At 40.8% G+C, this 7,598-nt stretch overlaps 1 pseudogene; it reads right to left on the bottom strand.

Moving 5' to 3' along the window:
- Window positions 1-1,772: 1,772 nt before the first annotated feature.
- On the bottom strand, window positions 1,773-3,061 carry LOC101414887 (zinc finger CCHC-type and RNA-binding motif-containing protein 1 pseudogene; annotated as a pseudogene).
- Between the last annotated feature and the right edge of the window lie 4,537 nt (window positions 3,062-7,598).

The raw sequence follows: 7,598 nt of genomic DNA, 5'->3' as shown, positions 1-7,598 counted from the left end.
AGTTTTGAGATATTGTAATTGTCCTGTATGACATTAAAATGAATGTTACAGGCCATTATACATTTTGTCATAACCTATAAAATTGTGCATGGCAGAGTGTAAACTCCGATGTAAACAGTAGTCCACAGTTAGTAACAATGCTTCAATATGTGTTCTTCAATTGTAATGCATGTACCACACCAATGAAAGATGCTGTTAATGGGGGAAAGTGTGGGAGTGGGAGGGGGTGGGATATATGTGAATCCCCTATATTTTCTATTAACATTTATGTAATCTAAAGCTTCTTTAAAAATAAAAAAACCTGCTTTCTTCTCTTTTATGTCAATTCTTATCAAAATTTTTACTCAATCACATGACTTCAATTCATTGCTCCCGATCATGAGTTTATCTTCAGTTCTTTTCAGCAGTTTTTATTATGAAATTTTATTATGAATTATACTAGTATGTCTGTTTTTATGTATACATATTCTAATGTCACCTTTCACTCAACATATCTAGCCATCAGTCCAAGTTCCCACCACCAAAGTTTTTTGATGACTTCCTTGAAAATAGTGTATAACATTCTCCAGACTGCTGAACTGAAAATGTAGCTTCATATTTGACCCCAACTTCTACCTCCTGTATCTCCAATAATCCCATCCTACTGCCATCACTTTATATCAGATTCTAAAAATTCACAGAAATATGACTCTATCATATTTCTTCCAAGATAAAAACATGCAGCAGCTTCTCAGTTTATGAAATATTTAAATCATTGCTGTTTTAATGTATGTATTCCTCTGTGAGCTTCTGAGGTTTTTTGTGTTTAGCAGTCATTCTGTATTTATGACACACTGACTTTTATATCTACTGTTTTCCTATATTACAGTTAGCCTTACCATGCATAGTATAAGAATCTTGCAGGAAAGAGCAATAAAAAATGTTTTAAAGGCCTATAGCCAAGATTTAGGTAGAAAGCAGGTATTTTTCCATCTCTCTGCTTTCCTTTCTCTACAAGCTCTTTCCTGCCAAACTCATTTACATAAGGGTGTCAGTTATCACCTGTAATCAGAACATTCAAAAACATGTGCAAACACACACACTTCATGCTTATCCTCCAGTCTCACGTTTTCCCTTCACTTAATTCACGCTAAAAATAAAAGTCAAATATTGTCTTTGTCTTTTATTTTTATCAAAAGATTGTTGTCTTCTGACTCAATATTGTGTCCTGCCAAAATTAAGTTCTTTTTTTAGCACAAAATAATACTGAAAATTTTATTAATATTTAATAACAATAACTCAACTCTTTTTTCAGTTTTTATGAAGTTTTTGTGGTAAAGATTAAACTAATTTCAAAAGTATTCATGTAAACCAATCAGATACTAATAAAGCTTTTATGAAGAGCTTCTCAAATCTTTTTAATATCTACCTTCTTTCTTGGGTTGAACAGTAGTATTACTATGATAATATTACATGTTCTTATTCTTATTAAAATTAGTTGTTTTCAGGATTAATGGTTATTAGCAAATCCTGATTTTTATTATCTGCTAAGATAGAGAGAGACATGATATTTAAAGTTATTTTTCAGATGCTTGTGAACTATTTTATGGTAAAAAAAAAAAACTGTTTGAGGGGAATGGGTGTAGCTCAGTGGTTGAGCGCCTGCTTCCCAAGTACGAGGTCCCAGGCTCGATCCCCAGAACCTCCAAAAAAAAAGTAATCTTCAGTCTCCAGCTGAACTTTGTATTATAAGGTTTTTTATTTTTATGATATTTACATAATAAATATTAATCTTAATCACTAAGTTCTTCTTCGTCACTGAAGTATGTGCTTTTCTTTATCCTTGGGCGTCTTGAATCATCTGAGGTTGAGGCGTCCCCTGAACTGGGTTTCCATCTTTTCTGTTGTTCTTCAATTTTGGCTTGCTGGAAAGCTGTGGCCTGACCGAGACTGTCAAGAGCAGGATCTTCCCCTTCATCTTCACTTTCTTCTACTTCCTCAATTTCTTCTTCTGGTTCAGGAATTTTCTTTTTTTCCTTTTTCTCTTTCTTCTTTGGAGGTTCACGTGCTCCCAGCATATTTTTAGGACAGGCATAACTTAAGTGCCCACTTTCTCCACCTTCATAACACTTAGATTTATCAAAGTAGTTTCGCCTTCGGATGAACTCGGCTGCTCTTCCATTGTCAGTAGCAATGCTTGCTTTTATCACTCTACCAAATAACTGTTTGTTGTTTATTGCTCTTGTACAGTTTTGAGCAGATTCTTTATCCAAAAATAAAATAAATGCAACCCCTTTACTCTTCCTGGTATCTTTATCTTTCATTATAGTAACCTTTACAACTTTGCCAAGCTTGGAAAATATCCGATATAAGTCATTGTTTGTTGGGGAAAAGGGCAAGTTGGATACATACACTGTACTTTTTTTTTTTTTTTTAATATTTATTTATTTATTTAATTTCCCCTCCCTCCCATGGTTGTCTGTTCTTGGTGTCTATTTGCTGCGTCTTGTTTCTTTGTCCGCTTCTGTTGTCCTCAGCAGCATGGGAAATGTGGGCGGCGCCATTCCTGGGCAGGCTGCTCCCTCTTTTCACGCTGGGCAGCTTTCCTCACGGGCGCACTCCTTGCGCGTGGGGCTCCCCCACGCGGGGGACACCCTTGCGTGGCACGGCACTCCTTGCGCGCATCAGCACTGCACGTGGGCCAGCTCCACACGGGTCAAGGAGGCCCAGGGTTTGAACCGCGGACCTCCCATATGGTAGACGGACGCCCTAACCACTGGGCCAAAGTCCGTTTCCCTACACTACTTTTACTTGGAGCCAATCCACCACACATTCCTTCAGGTGAGTCTTGTCCGAGAGCCCAGAAGAGTGTGAGCCCTCGGCCCAGCTGGGGCTCAACCCCGACTATTTCTCGCCCCACGCGGCAGCTCTGGCATCCCGAGACCTGGGAGAGTGCAGACGCCCAAGTCAAGAAGATGACAGCGCCTCCGTCTCTCCCTGGCTGCAGTCGGGTCGCGCCTCGGATGCGGTCAGAGCCCCCGACCCGGAGGCAGGCCCAGGAGCGGGCGTAACAGTTCTTCATGAATGAAATAGATATCCTGAAAGACATTCACCTCCAGAGATTTTCCTTCTGAACCAAGTTAAGTTACTCAGGGATGTTGCATCATGGTTAGAAGTTTGTCAGTAGTTTCCATCTGCCAAGTTTCCTCTTGGCAAGGGAAACCCTTAAACAAGACTATAATGTAGAATAAGGAGGAAAATTAAAAAGTAGGACTGATCACTCCTAAAAATTACTTGTGTCTATAGATTCACAAGGAGGACTGTCCATTTTTACTCTCTTAACGGGAACTTAAGCAATTGCTTTATATTTCCTAAAAAATTAATCTAATTATAAATGATCCATAAAGTTATTTTCTTCTACAGAATAATATACATTCATATGTTGAAAGAGGACAGAGTTGTTTACTATATTAGCATCATATTCAGATAACACATTTTCAAATTAGCACTTTCTCCATGAATTTTAGTAGCTATTAATAGTATGGGATCTCTATACAAAGTTTATTTAATCAATTCAAATAAGTGAAACATATATTTGTCTGATAAAATACTTAAAAAATAATATACACCTCTCTTTAATCTGATTAACAGGAGATAATTTACTTATTGATTTCTTGTAAAGAGCCACAGACAAGTAATTGACTTTGTCCCCATAAACATTTTGCCTGCAGATTTTAGGGACACTTGCAGGTAGAAAGAAAAATGTAGGCATTCTTGGCAGAATGGCTACCATAGTTTATCTAAGTTGAAAAGCAGGCACCAAGAATGAAGAAATGTGTAAGCTCATAAAAGGAGGGGAATCTTCTTTTTCTTTAAAGTCATGAGAAAGTGAGGAAGTTACAAGAGATATGTGGTGTATTTACTGGCCGAGGTCACTTGGGCAAAGAATTCCAAGGAAGCAATTAATATCTGCTTTCACTAGGACACTGTTAGCCAAGAATCACTTTGGGAAAAGGAGGAATATAGGGCAGATATTTTTATCACTCTGTTCTAATTGTTAAAAGACCAGTTGAAGTTTTCAGATGCAGATAAGATCACTAGTTGGGACCTGGCATCACCTGACTTGTAAATCATAATCTTACTCAAAACACACCTCAGGGTTTGTCTTTTATAGAGATTCACAAAACTGCTCCAATCACCCCAATCATTCATTCTAAATAAAGATACCAGAAATGTGAAAAGACCTACTAGAAGAGCTTGTGAAGGTATATACCACTGATTATAAACTCAGTGAATGAGGCTTTTCAAAAAGTAACCAAAAGGAATAAATACACAATTGAATTAATGGGCAAATTAAACTTAGTCAAGACACTGAAACTGAAATGTAAAAATAACTACAAGTGACAATGGAATATAATTTTGGATAAAAAACAAATTGGAAGATGATGGATAGTATCACACAAGAGCCTCTTCTCTGGAAACAGAATATAAATTCAGAAAAACAGGAAATTCTAGCACTGTCCATGATTTACACACAGATACACACCACACACACACAAATGCACAAGGCTTAGCTCACTTGTTACTTTCCTATGAAGTCATCCTGAGTTTCCCAATCACAGACAGTCCCTGCTTACAAAGAAGCATACCACTCTGTGTGTTCCATTCTTGTACTACATTTTTTGTTGAATCCTGGCAGTAATCATTTGACTATAGGTCATTTCTTCTACAAAATCATATAGTTTAGAGCTGAGAGTGAGCGTGTATCCCTTAGTTTATAAATATAGTATTCTTTTAAAATTATTTCACCTCTACTTTTAACTTGAATTGCATTGTTATTAGACAATGACACATAGGAACTCATCAAATTTCTAAAATTGTTAAGATCTTTAATATTACTATTCATCTTTTTGTTATGTATAATTATATGCCAATAAAAGAAGTGAACAATGGTCTAGAAACATTAAAGTCTCCAAACTTGATTGAATAATAGAAAGCCTGAGTGGGACAATTAAAACTGAACCTGCCTTGTGAGGTGTGGGTTCTCTTGAAGATGTTGAGAGTCATTTTTTTCCTGTGGTGAGTTAAGTCACCAGGGTCCTATTTGAGTTTTAAAAGGGAACTCTCACAGAGGCTATTGCATCCTGCTGCCCTGGGAGAGAAAGCAGTAAGAATAAAAAGGGAGAAGGGCAGATTCCTAATCAGCAGGAATTTATCCAATTTGAAAGACTCAATCCTGATCAAGGGAAATGGACTCTCTAGCTTTCTGAAGAGCTAATAGACCTAACAAGAAAGTTTAGCTCCATGGAGGAGTTTCCACCTTGAATATACAAGGTCTCTAGCGCAATTCCCAGCTCCTTGTAGAGAGTAGTGACCCACTGGGATATTAAACATCTAGCTGATACCTTGGGACAGGGAAAACATAGAAATTATTCTTATATTAGCATCTCTTGGGTCTCTTCTTTTTCCTAAAAAAAGAAAGTTACCTTTGTTTTATAATTTAACAGTTTACTCACTAAAACTCACTTAAAATCTGCAGCAGGAAGGCTGCAGGTTAATTGATTGATAAACACTGGCAGTCTGAGAAGCTCCATAGGGACTTAAGAGGGAAGGCTGCTTTTTCTTAGTGTTTGGTTGACTCCTTACTTGTGAGCTTGTCTGTTTTCTTGCTTTTCTTTACTCTTTATCACCTCTCCCCTATTTTTCAAATTAAGTGCTGCCAGCTTATTTTTTGTTTGCTGTGTTTCCTCTTCCTCAATTTCCTCTGTTCTGTGTGTACCGATTTTGACTAACAATGCTATCTCTTTTCCTTCCTACATCTTTCTATCTTCTGCTTTCTGTTGTTGCTCTTACATTCCACCTGTTTGTTTAGTCCTTAATTTTTCTGTCATTTTATTTCTAACTCTACTATTCCATTTTCTATCTTTTATAAACTCTTTCACTTTTGTCCTTTCTTTTCTCTTCCCCCTCACCTCCTCATGCCAGCCTTTTCAGTCATTCTAGGAGGTGGGGCAACATGGCATCTGAGCAAGTGCACCTCATAATCTCTCCTGCAAAGAATCAGCTGAGTAGGGTCAGAGTCCTGCTGGACCAGGCTGTTTTGGGTGCTTGCAGGGCAGGAGGTGTCTGGATGTCAATTTGGTGAGACAGTGACAGAAGACATTCTTGCAAGAGGTAGAATTTTGTGTCTCTTACACAGAGGTCAGAAGTTGTGGGTGGAACTTTTGAAATCTTTGTTGTGGTGCTGTGTTCCCAAACCCTGAGTGGGCTGTTTCTGGGGATTGCAGGGCAGGAGGTGTCTGGATGTTGATTTGGTGAGACAGTGATGAGATTCTTGTGAGAGGTGGAATTCTGGGTTTCTGACATGAAGGTCAGAAGTTGTGGGTGGGACCCCTCCCCCAAGGCTGGCAGCCTGGCCACAAGGATCCCTTAAGGCTTTGTTGTGCTGCAGTGTTCCCAAACCCCAGGTTAACTGGATGTATGGTTCCCACATCTGTGTCCCATAAACCCTGGTGGCCCATGCTCCAGAGAGTCACACACCTTGAGTCTGCAATACCATGGACTTCCCATCCCCAAATCCACCACACCCTGAGGTCCACCTGAGGTCCTTGATTACCCTAACCCTCCATGTTTTTGGTTGTTGTTGTTGTTTTTTCTCTCTCTCTCTCCTTGAGCTTGGAGGAGTATACCAGCTGACTTGGGGAGAGTCTGGGAAGAAAAGAGAGATGAATCTGTTGAGGAAGCCCTATTTACCTAAATGTCCTGGGGTAGGAAACTTGGTCTGGGAGAAGGTGGAGTCAGAAAATCAATTAGACCTCCCCTAGCACGCTTAATGGGGAGGAACTGTAGGACATGTTATCCAAGCTTCCAATAGCATATTTGGTGATTCTGATGAGGTATAGGTGATCTCACGCTGGAAATAAAGAGTCCTTGTTTTCTGTGTTTAGTTGGTTTGCGGTCACCCCTCGGGCTGAAGTGTGGTTTGCTGGTCAGGCGAGGGAAGCGGCCGCGGTAGGCCTAATTCCGCTGCCCCCATAATAGGGTGGTTGGTCGGGCCCACCGCCACCCCTGAAGGAAGCTCGGCATGGGCGCAGAGTGCCTTCTTGGCAGCCATGCTTCCGCGGCCGCCCCTCCTCCCAGATGGTGCCACCCGATGCCTTGTGGGGCGGCACCCTTCCTCTTCCTTCTCCCTGCGCAGGCGCAGGGCGGAAAAATCCAGTCTGCCCTTTTCCCCTCCCCCAACAGCAGCAACAGCCAGGCGTGGGTGGAGAAATCCAGTCTGCCCTTTTCCCCTCCCCCGACAGCAGCAACAGCCAGGTGTGGGCAGAAAAATCCAGTCTGCCCTTTTCCCTCCCCCCGACAGCAGCAACAGCCAGGCGTGGGCGGGAGACTCAAGTCTGCCCTCCACCCCAGCAACAGCAGCCACCAATCCCTAAACCCTGCCCCTTCCCCCAGCAACAGCGACAGCCAATCCCTAACCACCACCCCTCCCCCATCCAGTACCGCCCACTGACCTTTTGCCGGCAACCAATCAGAACAGGGCGTGGCTTTGACCAGTCAGCCTTCCCCAGCCCCTATAAAACTGTTGCCTCTCCCTCAATAAAGTGGACTTGTGTATT

Source organism: Dasypus novemcinctus, unplaced genomic scaffold, assembly GCF_030445035.2.
Source record: "Dasypus novemcinctus isolate mDasNov1 unplaced genomic scaffold, mDasNov1.1.hap2 scaffold_119, whole genome shotgun sequence".
In the NCBI taxonomy this organism is placed as follows: Eukaryota; Metazoa; Chordata; class Mammalia; order Cingulata; family Dasypodidae; genus Dasypus; species Dasypus novemcinctus.
Note: the sequence above shows the minus strand (reverse complement) of the source record. Positions and strands in the feature narration are given on the sequence as shown.